Raw genomic sequence first — 12,952 nt, 5'->3', positions numbered from 1 at the left:
AAAAAGTAAAAGGACACTGAAGTACAAAAAAAAGACTTCTACTTGAGTTTTGTTTTGAAGTTTTCAAAACTGTAACTAGGGCTTAGAAAGTTAGTGAACTACCTCAGGAATGAGGGCTAATAAATGGTAAGGCTGATTTTATAGTCACATATAATCATATTCTTTTGATTCCAAAGCTCATGAGCATATTCTCTAAGCTGTTGCTTTTGCTTGAGCTTGTGTTATCTTTTTCTGTAAATATAAGGAAATAGTCCTCTGAACCTAATTCCAGAACAGAAACTTGTGTGGAGTGGCCCTGTATACACTGTCTAATGCCTCAACAAAGAAGCAGTACTTACCATGAATCCAATGCAACTGTGTTCCACTCTTCTCTTTGGGTATTCAGAGGGCTAGACTACTCAGTTAAGAAATAATTTGAATGAACCAGAACTAAATATTTATGTTCTGCTATGTCCATCATGCCTGTCTATTGAAAAATCTCCCTTTACATACCTCTGTCTGCTCTACTCAGTTCAGCCTAGTAGAAAAAATGAGTAACAGATCTCGTTCTGGCCACCTCCCCCAGACTCTCAACACTTTGCCTCCTGTAAACAAGCATCTTGCTTAGAGGAAGCCCACAATATGTTTTAGAGCACATGTGATATAATTGATATATCGGCTATGTAAAATAAACAGTAAAAACACTGGTATACAATTATTAGGATCACAGCCTGAATGATTTCTCTTCATTGCTAGACTAAGAATTTGGACATACTTAATATGAAATGAGGGTCGACTCATTTTTGGATAGGTCAAAGTGGTGTTTTAGAAAACTTTTTCTAACAGTATCAAAGTAGCAGAAAAGACAAGTGGCCACTTCAACATTAGAGAGTGTAAGTGGGAATGGATACAAGAAAGTGACTTTGAAAATTAAACAGCTTTGGTGTGAGTCTGTAACTGTAGAATATGAATTTATTATCCTTTGGCAAATTTAGGGAACCCACATTTTTAAGAATTAAAAAGAAAAAATGACTAATGAGTCATCTAGTGAGAAAAAGGTACTACCTAAAATTGCAATAGAAGTGGAGGCCAAATACAACTCAAAAAAATTAAAAACATAATTGAAAAGAAACTCGAAGTGCCAACTGGCACACAAATGGGAGGAAATTGCTCAAGTTGGTGAGTGAGAAAATAGGGATGATGAATTAGCTGAGATTTGGTCACCACAGGACTTGCTAGAACATTTCAAGAATGCTGTGAATATTATATACAAGAGCTTATTAAGAATATTTACAACCTTATATATAAGCATTACCTAATCATTGATGCATCTATCAAATCACAGTTACAGATTGTTTACCATAGACACTGATATAATAGAGATTAGAAATAAAATATAGACAAATTTATGAATGTCATTTCATATTACTTAAATTTTCAGTATATTGGGTAAGAATACCTGTCATGTGAATTTCATCAATTTTAGAGAAGCTATGACATCTTTTAAAATACCTACACATCTAAGTATATTATTTAAAAATATGTTTTTGAGACTCTCTTGTCTCTATGTAACTACCCTACAAATGTGCATGCACACACAAAATGTACAATTATCAACTTCTCAATGGTAGGAATCATCCATTTTAATTTTTAATTCTAAGAACCTATTTTTTTTGCCTAACACTGGGTACACATTTGTCAGAAAAGAGTAATAAACTACATCCATTGCGTGCATGTGTTCTAAGTCACTTCAGTCGTGTCAGACTCTGTAGGACACTCTGGATTGTAGCCCACCAGGCTCCTCTGCCCATGGGATTTTCCAAGTAAGCATACAGGAATGGGCTGCCATGCCCTCCTTCAAGGGGTCTTCCTGTCTCAGGCATCAAATACAAGTCTCTTTATCTCCTGCATTGGCAGGCAGGTTCACTACCACTAGAGCCACCTGGGAAGCCCCAAACTACATCCCTTACCTTATCCAGAAAAAGCATAAATACTGTTTATAAGCAATAGCTCTTGGGTCTTTAAAAATGAAATATTTTCCTCTAAGTATCTCCATGTAGAAAGACCTATACTTTTATTTGTAAGTCCTTAATAAAACATGAAGACATTATAATGTTCCAGTTAACAAGATGATCTTTATGTTTTATTGAAGTATAGATAATTTACAGGTATATAAGAGAGTCATGCCATATCTTTGCAGACTGTACTCCATCATAGCTTGTAATTCTTGTGTTATATAGGTTCAGTTCAGTTGCTCAGTTGTGTCCAACTCTTTGCGACCCCATGGACTGCAGCACGTCAGGCTTCCCTGTCCATCACCAACTCCCCGAGCTTGCTCAGACTCATGCCCATCAAGTCAGTGATGTCATCCAACCATCTCATCTTCTGTCGTCCCCTTCTCCTCCTGCCTTCAATCTTTCCAAGTGTCAGGGTATTCTCCAAGGAGTCAGCTCTTTGCATCAGGTGGCCAAAGTATTGGAATTTCAGCTCCAGCATCAGTCCTGCCAATGAATATTCAGGACTGATTTCCTTTGGGATGGACTGATTGGATCTCCTTGCTGTCCAAGGGACTCTCAGGAGTCTTCTCCAACACCACAGTTCAAAAGCATCAATTCTTCGGTGTTCAGCTTTCTTTATAGTCCAAATCTCACATCCATACATGACTACTGGAAAAACCATAGCTTTGACTAGACAGACCTTTGTTGACAAAGTCATATCTCCGCTTTTTAATATGCTGTCTAGGTTGGTCATAGCTTTTCTTCTAAGGAGCAAGCGTCTTTTAATTTCATGGCTGCAGTCACCATCTGCAGTGATTTTGGAGCCCTCCAAAATAAAATCTGTCACTGTTTCCACTGTTTCTCCATCTATTTGGCATGAAGTGATGGGACCAGATTCCATGATCTTAGTTTTCTGAGCATTGAGCTCTAAGCCAACTTTTTCACTCTCCTCTTTCACTTTCATCAAGAGGCTCTTTAGTTCTTCTTCATTTTCTGCCATAAGGGTGGTATTATCTGCATATCTGAGGTTATTGATATTTCTCCCATGTTATATAGTATATTCTTGTTGCTTAAAGATGATGACCTTCAGCTTTGTGACTATGACTGTACCAAACAATTTGAAAACCATAGCTAAAAATGATTCTGCAGTCATTTAGATATCTTAAAATATTAACCAAAATCAACAAATATTCTTCAAAATACACACGTACAAACATACAGGTAGACTATCCAAATTAAATCAATATTTGCTTAAGTCATAGTTATGAAGTACTGATTGGTGTATTAATTTTTATTTTTGTTTGTAGAGAGTCTGATTCTTTTATAGCAATATATATGCAAACTATATTTGAATTGCATGGGGGCAGCTATAAAAATGGGAATGGTGACTATGTAACTCTATTACTTTATTTCTATTTTCTAACCATTATTGAAGGGAATAATAGAACTAATTAAACATAAAAACTTCTATGTATTCAACTCAGCAGAGACCCAGTGCTTTTGGACACTCCTTCCTTATTAGTATTCTGTTTACTTATTTTTCTTTTTAATTAATTTTGTTATTGAAGGACAATTGCTTTACAGAATTTTGTTGTTTTCTGTCAAACATCAACATGAATCAGCCATAGGTATACACATGTATCCCGTCCCTTCTGAACCTCCCTCCCATCTCCCACTCCATCCCACCCCTCTACATTGATACAGAGTCCCTGTTTGAGTTTCCTGAACCATACAGCAAATTCCCATTGGCTGTCTATTTTACATATGGCAATGTAAGTTTCCATGTTACTCTTTCCATACATCTCACCCTCTCCTCCTCTCTCCCCATGTCCATAAGTCTATTCTCTATGTCTGTTTCTCCATTGCTGTCCTGTAAATAAATTCTTCAGCATCATTTTCTAGATTCTGTATACATGTGTTAGAATATGATATTTATCTTTTTCTTTCTGACTCACTTCACTCTGTATAATAGGTTCTAGGTTCATCTACCTTATCAGAACTGACTCAAATGTGTTCCTTTTTATGGCTGAGTAATACTCCATTGTGTACAGGTACCACAACTTCTTTATCCATTCATCTGTTGATGGACATCTAGGTTGCTTCCACGTTCTAGCTATTGTAAATAGTGATGCAGTGAACAATGGGATACATGTGTCTTTTTCAATTTTGCTTTCCTCAGGGTATATGCATAGGAGTGGGTGGTTTTATTCCTAGTTTTTTAAGGAATCCCTATACTGTCTTCCATAGTGGCTGTATCAATTTACAGTCCCACCAAGAGTACAAAAGTGTCCCCTTTTCTCCGCATCTTCGCTAGCATTTATTGTTTGTAGACTTTTTGATGATGGTCATTCTGACCAGTGTGAGGTGATATCTCATTGCAGTTTTGATTTGCATTTCTCTAATAATGAGCGATGTTGAGCATCTTTTCATGTGCTTGTTAGCCATCTGTATTTCTTCTTTGGAGAAATGTCTGTTTAGATTTTTTTCCCACTTTTTGATTGGGTTGTTTGTTTTCTGTCATTGAGTTGTATAAGCCACTTGTATATATTAGAAATTAATCCATTGTCTGTTGTTTCATTTGCTATTATTTTCTCCCATTCTGAATGTTGTCTGTTCACCTTGCTTATAGTTTCCTTTGCTGTGCAAAAGCTCTTAAGTTTAATCAAGTCTCACTTATTTACTTTGGTTTTTATTTCTGTTACTCCAAGATGTGGGTCATAGAGGATCTTGCTTTGATTTACGTCATCGAGTGTTCTGCTTATGTTTTCCTCTAAGAGTTTTATAGTTTCTGGTCTTACATTTAGGTCTTTAATCCATTTTGAGTTTATCTTTGTGTATGGTGTTAGAAAGTGTTCTAATTTCATTCTTTTATATGTAGCTGTCCAATTTTCCCAGCACCATTTATTGAAGAGGCTGTCTTTGCCCCATTGTGTATTCTTGTCTCTTTTGTCAGAAATAAGGTACCCAAAGGTGGATGTGTTTATTTATGGGCTTTCTATCTTGTTCCATTGGTCTATATTTCTGTTTTTGTACCAGTACTATAGTGTCTTGATGACTGTAGCTTTGTAGTTTAATCTGAACTCAGAAAAGTTGATTCCTCCAGCTCCATTCTTCTTTTTGAACAATGCTTTGGCTATTCAGGGTCTTTTGTGTTTCCATATGAATTGTGAAATTTTTTTGTTCTAGTTCTCTGAAAAATGCCGTTGGTAATTTGGTAGGGATCACGTTAAAAATGTAGATTGCATTTGGTAGTATAGTCATTTTCACAATATTGATTCTTCCTACCCGGGAACATGGAATATCTCTCCATCTGTTTATGTCATCTTTGATTTCTTTCATTAGAGTCTTATAATTTTCTGTGTACAGTTCTTTTGTCTCCTTCAGTAATTTTATTCCTAGATAGTTAATTCTTTTTGTTTCAATGGTGAATGGGATTGATTCCTTAAGTTCTCTTTCTGATTTTTCATTGTTAGTATATAGAAACGCAAGTGATTTCTGTGTATTGATTTTGTATCCTGCAACTTTGCTAAATTCACTGATTAGCTCTAGTAATTTTCTGATACTATCTTTAGGGTTTTCTATGTACCGTATCATGTCAGCAAACAGTGAGAGCTTTACTTCTTTTCCAATCTGGATTACTTTTATTTCTTTTCCTTCTCTTATTGATGTAGCTAGCGTTTTCAGACCTATGTTGAATAATAGTGGGGAAAGTGGACACCCTTGTCTTGTTCTGGATCTTAGGGGGAATACTTTCAGTTTTCACCATTGAGCATAATGTTTGCTGTAGGCTTATCATATGCCCTTACTATGTTGAGGTAGTTTCCTTCTATGCCCATTTTTTGAAGAGTTCTAATCATAAATGGGTGTTGAACTTTGTCAAAGGCTTTTTAATGCATCTACTGAGATTATCATATGGTTTTTATATTTCCATTTGTTAATATGGTGCATCATATTGATTTCCATAATTTGAAGAATCCTTGCATCCCTGGAATAAACCCAACTTGATCACAGTGTATGAGCTTTTTGATGTGTTGCTGAATTCTGTTTGCTAAAATTTTGTTGAGGAGTTTTGCATCTATGTTCATTAGTGATATTGGCCTGTAGTTTTCTTTTTTTGTGTTGTCTTTGTCTGGTTTTGGTATCAGGATGATGGTGGCCTCATAGAATGAGTTTGGAAGTGTTCTTTCCTCTGCAATATTTTGAAAGCATTTTAGAAGGGTAGGCATTATCTCTTCTCTAAATGTTTGATAGAATTCTTCTGTGAAGCCATCTGTTACTGGGCTTTTGTTTTTTGGGGAGATTTTTGATCACAGCTTCAATTTCAGTGCTTGTAATTGGGTGTTCAGAATTTCTATTTCTTCCTGGTTCAGTTTTGGAAGATTGAACTTTTCTAAGATTCTGTCCATTACTTCCAGGTTATCCATTTTATTGCCATATAGTTGTTCATAATAGTCTCTTATAATCCTTTGTATTTCTGCATTGTCTGTTGTAACCTCTCCTTTTTCATTTCTAATTTTGTTGATTTGATTCTTCTTTATTTCCTTGATGAATTTGGCTAAAGCCTTGTCAATTTTGTTTATCTTCTCAAGGAACCAGCTTTTAGTTTTATTAATCTCTACTATTGTTTCTTTCATTTCTTTATCATTTACTTCTGCTCAGATCATTACGATTTCTTTCCTTCTACTAATTTTGGGATTTTTGTTCTTTTTCCAGTTGTTTTAGGCATAAAGTTATGTTGTCTATTTGATGTTTTTCTTGTTTCTAGAGGTAGGAGTGTATTGCTATAAACTTCCCTATTAGAACTGCTTTTGCTGTATCCCATAGGTTTTGAGTTGCCATGTTTTCATTGTCATTTTTTTTTAGAAATTTTTTAATTTCCTTTTTGATTACTTCAGTAACCTGTTGGTTTTTTAGAAATGCATTGTTTAATCTCCATGTGTTTGTGTTTCTTACAGTTTTTTTTTTTTCTTGTAATTGATACCTAGTCTCACAGTGTTGTGGTCGGAGAAGATGCTTGATATGAATTCAAATTTTTGTTAATTTACTGAGGTTTTATTTGTGACCCAGGATGTAGTCTATCCTGGAGAATGTTCCATGTGTACTTGAGAAGAAGGTGTATTTTTCTGCATTTGGATGGAAAGTCCTGAAGATATCAATGAGATTCATCTTATCTAATGTATCATTTAAGACTTGTGTTTCCTTATTAATTTTCTCTTTGATGATCTGTCCATTGGCGTGAGTGGGGTGTTAAAGTCTCCTATTATTATTGTGCTACTGTCAATTTCTCCTTTTATGTCTGTGAGTGTTTGTCTTATGTATTGAGGTGCCCCTATGTTGGGTGCATAGATATTTACAATTGTTATGTCTTCCTCTTGGATTGATCCCTTGATCATTATGTAGTGTTCTTCCTTATCTCTTATAATTTTTATTTTAAAGTCTATTTTGTCTGATATGAAGATTGCTTCTCCAGCTTTCTTTTGCTTCCCATTTGTATGGAATATATTTCTCCATCCTCTCACTTTCAGTCTATATGTGTCTCGAGTCTGAAGTGGTTTTCTCATAGACAGCATATGTCTCGTTTTTGTATCCATTCAGCCAGTCTGTGTCTTTTGGTTGGAGCATTTAATCCATTTAGATTTCAAGTAATTATTGATATATATGTTCCTTTTGCCATTTTCTTAATTGTTTGGGGTTGATTTTGTAGATCTTTTTTTCTTCTCTTGTATTTCTTGACTATATGAGTTCCTTTAATGTTTGTTGTAAAGCTGGTTTGGTGGTGCTGAATTCTGTTAACTTTTGCCTTTCTGAAAAGCTCCATTAATTTTGAATGATATCCTTGTTGGGTATAGAAATCTTGGTTGTAGATTTTTCCCTTTCAGTACTTTAAATATATCCTGACATTCCCTTCTGGCCTGCAGAGTTTCTCCTGAAAGATAGCTGTTAAACATATGGGGTTTCCCTTGTATGTTACTCGTTGCTCCTCCACTGCTGGTTTTAATATTCTTTCTTTGTGTTTAGACTTTGTTAGTTTGATAGTATGTGTCTTGGTGTGTTTCTACTTGGGTTTATCCTGCATGGGACTCTTTGTGCCTCGTGGACTTGATTGACTATTTCCATTTCCATGTTGGGGAAATTTTCAACTATAATCTCTTAAAAAGTTTCTCATACCCTTTCTTTTTCTTTTCTTTTTCTGGGACCCTTATATAATTCGAAGGCTGGTGCATTTGATATTGTCCCAGAAGTCTCTGAGACTATCCTCAGCTCTTTTGATTCTTTTTACTTTATTTTGCTCTTCAGAAGTTATTTCCACCATTTTATCTTCCAGCTCACTGATTCATTCCTCTGCTTCAGATATTCTGCATTGATTCCTTCTAGAGTATTTTTAATTTCAATAATTGTGTTGTTTGTCTCTGTATGTTTATTCTTTAATTCTTCTAGGTCTTTGTTAATTCTTGCATTTTCTCCATTTTGTTTTCAAGGCTTTTGATCATCTTTACTATCATTATTCTGAATTCTTTTTCAGGTAGTTTCCCTATTTCATCTTCATTTATTTGGACTACTATGTTTCTAGTTTGTTCCTTCATTTGTGTAGTATTTCTCTGCCATTAAGCTCAAAAGCTTAATTAGATTTCATAGTGCCAATAAAATCGACAACTACAACAGAGGAGGAAGAAAAAGATCCAAAAGAATCTATAGAACAAGTCAGAACATAAGAATAATAAATGTTTTTCTTGAGTGACTGCTGTCAGAGACCTTTTCCTCTCTGGGAGTCACAGACCACCTCACCTCCCTAGGATGTCCTCCAACACTGTGCTGATCTCTGGACCTGCTGTGGGGGCAGCTCAGATTCTAATCTGGTCCTACTCCTGTGTGTTCTTTCCTCCAATGTCCACAGCTATCAGAACTAGTGCATTTTCTTTTGTGGGAGCTCTCAGTGACCTTTTATGTATTCCAGAGACACAGAATCTGACTTGGTGATCATGCAGAATTTAAATGCAGCTTGTACAGCTGGTGGGAAGGTTTTAGGTCTTCTTCCTTAGCCACACTGCCCCTGGGTTTCAATTGTGGTTTTATGTCCACCTCTGCATGTGGGTCGTCCACTGGGGTTTGCTCCCAAGGCTGCCCTGGAGGACTTGGGTTGCTTCTGTGAGGGCCAGGTATGGAGGTGATGCAGATGCTTGGGTCACAGGGGTTCTGGCAGCACCAGGTACTCAGGAGAGTTAGCATCTAGGGCAGCAGGAAGTATAGAGCTCTAGAAGGGTATGGCAACCAGTATTGGCCAATATGCTCTAGTATTCTTGCCTGGAGAACCCCCTCCCTGACAGAGAAGCCTGACAGGCCACAGTCTACAGGGTCACAAAGAGTCGGACACTACTGGAGTGACCCTGCATGCATAGACGCAAAACTTGTTTGGCCTCTGGTAGCTCTGCCCCAGTGAGAGTTGAGCATGATGATGCCGCACCTGCTTGGCTTGTGGGGACCCTGGAGGCACCAAGTGTGCAGGGACATGGACTAGCCTCCACTGCAAGAGTTACGGCCTATGAGACACTTTTTTTCCAGCCTTTTGTAACTGGCTATCAGAAGGCCTCTTTGGCCAGTCTTTCTCCACAGCTTGGTCTCTTCAGGCACTTAGAGGGCTCCCTTGCCTGGGGTCCTTCTCTGTTGTTCAGTACATCAGGCACATAGAGGGGCCCCCCCTGGCTGGGGTCCTACTCTAGATCTGTGTGCCAGTCACTTAAAGGAACACCCTGGGTGGTGTACTGCTCGGTAGTTCAGTTTGTCAGGCATTTGATGGGCCAGCCTCTCTATTGTTCAGCTGCCGATGCTGGCATGTAGGGAGAGAGAGTCTATGGTGATGGCTCCACCCGCTGTGTGTGACTCAGCAGTATTGCCTTGCTTCCATGGCTGCCTGGCTTTCCTCCACAGGCATTTCACACCACAGTCTTCTCCCTCACATCCCCTTGATTCGTCTCTCCACAGTCAACAGCAGCCCTCACCGTGGGATTGAGCCACAATCCTTAAACTCCAGCTTGCAGCTGCTTCGCCTTCCAGGGGATCTGCGTCCCTGTCCAGGATATGTATGGCTGCAGCAAGAACTGTCTGATTCTCATTCTATTTAGGGTGCCACAGACCAGCTGTTTCACTCTCAGCCTTAAATGTTTCTCCTCTGACTCAGACAATTGCTGTGATGTGGGCATCAGACCCTTGCTTCAGTTCTCCCATCTGCTGAGGGCAGGTTCAGTCCTACTAACATTCCTGTTTTTCCCCCTAGTTGCTTCATACTACCAAGTTCTGCGTGTTTCTGTATATTCTTTTCCTCTGGTCAGGTACTCCTGTTTGCTCTCAGCTGGTTTTCTACATGCACTTCTGTGTCTGAAGATGTATTCCTGATGTATCCATGAAGAGAGATGTACTCCCATCCATCTACTCCTCCCCCATCTTGTTTTCCTCCTCTGTTTATTTTTTAGTGGAGAGGCTGTGTATCACTGTAATGTGATCCTCTGGATACAGGGCCTTTCCTTTACAGACATGGTGATTTGTCTACGTAGCAGAAGTATTGGTAAATTACCCAACTGAGTGAAACTGATTTTCTCCCCTGAGATATATGTATCCCTTTCTACCTTATTTGTCCATCTGTCTATTAAGTGCTCAGTATATATTCATGCTCAGTTTGTATGCTTATATGTATGCTTAGACACAAAACTCTGCTTTCCCTTTGGAATCTATGCTAGGATGAAGCTGATTGCAAGGTTTGCCCTCACACCTCCAGCTTGGTGGAATACAAAGAAGTGAAACCAAGATGGGCCTAGGTGAGAATGAGAAAGAAAGGCTCAGCATCTGACTGCCTGCTTCATTAAATCCGAGGCAAACCTCTAACTCTGTCCTTTCTAATATTTTACCTCTATTTTTAGGCTAAGACAAATTCAGTTTGTGTAACTTTCATCCAAAAGGTTTCCTTGACTCTCTCAGCTAGAGAGGCACTCACTATCAGAGTTATAAACAATTTATAGCCCTCTATTACTCCACCCTTTCCCTCTTCTCTAGATAGGATGTCAGAATAAAAGCAAAGGGGTTATTATTTTAGGCTTAACCTAAATGTGTTCTGATTTACTCTAAAGCAAATCATTTGCAAAGTTTGCTCCTTTAACAAATATCAAATTACTTGAAATTCACTTCCAGCTAATCATGACCCATCAGTGTATCCGTACCCCTCTTGAGAATTGCAACTCCAACTCAAGGAAAACAAATGGTTCTAATTTGCTCCTAACACATATGGCTGATCAATGAGCATCCTCATAGTGACTCCTCTTGCTAACAAAATAAACCTTACTGTACAACTAGTAGAAGACTTTCTTGCTCTTACTACCACTTCTGTTCTTCCTTCTATTCTTATTTCCTCCCTCCCTCCTATCCTTCCTTACGCTAGCTATTTTGACAATTTTCCTTCTTTCTCTGGCATTCTAGATAAATTAATAGCCTTAAATTATCAAGTGCCTTAAAAAAGCACACACACACACAGGATTATTTAGCAGTCCTTATAATCCTACAGAACTAGAAGATGGTTTCTAATATATATGATTTGGCTTAATGGAATAAAAATGTTAATTATTTGGTACATATATTTTAAAACATATTTTAAGAAACCTTAACAAGTGTAACATAACTTTGAAGTAGTTTATCCTTGGACACTATACGCATGTCATTAGTTCATACAAACCCTGATCAAAACTGGGCCAGATAGATGCATCTAAACTGATGGAGGTGGAAATTATATTATATTGGCCTTTTAGCATCATAGAGATTTTAGAGCTTCCAGGGACTTAGGAGATAATACAGTCAGATTCTCCAATTTTAAGGATAATTGAATTTAACCAAGAGAGGTTAAGGGAATTACATAAAATAAAACAGCTAATTGATGGCAGAGCACAGATTAAAATCGGGGTCACCTATCTCACAAGTCAAGCATTTTTCTCTGTAACATGTTCTATGTTAGTTTAAAATAATGTTGAGGAGATAAATGTTATATTGTTATTATTAATTGAGGTTTGCACAAGCAACTATTCATGTAGCATTTTACTTTCTTAAAAAACACTTGGTCTCTTCTATTTCATTGCTCTTCAACTCCATAGCTGAAATTAATTTTGGTTAAGATACTTACTTGGTGTTTCAGAAATATGCATGCTTTTCTTTATGAGTATATAAACACATTGTAGTAATCATTTTATAATAAAAATGAACTTAAAATACATAATTTAATTTCTGAAAATAAGAATAAAACATTTTCTTTATACTGAATTCATATTGTTCTAAAACAAAAACATTTTTCTCCCCTACAAAACCTGTTGAGCAAGTGTGGTTTACAGCAGGAACATTTAGATGGAGACTATGATTCGGTATCCCCTTAAGGTGGGATCAATTTTCAAAGGATTAAGCTTGAAATCTTCTCAAGTGATTTACCTGCTTGTCTGACTGACCATGAGAGTTAAGATGGCACTAAGGCTTGTTTTACTTGTCAGCCTGGGTGGGCTTAACTCTGGGAACCAGGTAGAGAAACTTTTGTAAATTATTTTCTTTTAAAAATTTGCTTTTGGCATGGTGGAAAATAAAGACCTAAATGTCTTTGTGCCCAATGCAAACACCTATGTACTTTGCAGAATCTCTGCAGTATTTGTGTGTATGTGTGCTCAGTTGTGTCTGACTCTTTGCAACCCCATGGACTGTAGCCCACTAGACTCTTCTGTCCATGGGATTTTTCTGGCAAGAACACTGGAGTGGGTTGCCATTTCCTACTTCAGGGGAACTTCCTGACCCAGTGATCAATCCTGCATTTCCTGTATTTCCTGCATTGGAAAGTGACTTCTTTACCATTGTGTTTCCTGGGAAGCCCTCTGCAGCATCTTTTATTTGACCTGCTATGAGAAAGGCTACAAATGCAGGGGATGAGCCAAGGGAAGATGACAAAACTGAAAAATAAT

This window comes from Giraffa tippelskirchi, chromosome 10, assembly GCF_054371585.1.
Source record: "Giraffa tippelskirchi isolate mGirTip1 chromosome 10, T2T-mGirTip1v1.2.pri, whole genome shotgun sequence".
NCBI lineage: Eukaryota > Metazoa > Chordata > Mammalia > Artiodactyla > Giraffidae > Giraffa > Giraffa tippelskirchi.
Note: the sequence above shows the minus strand (reverse complement) of the source record.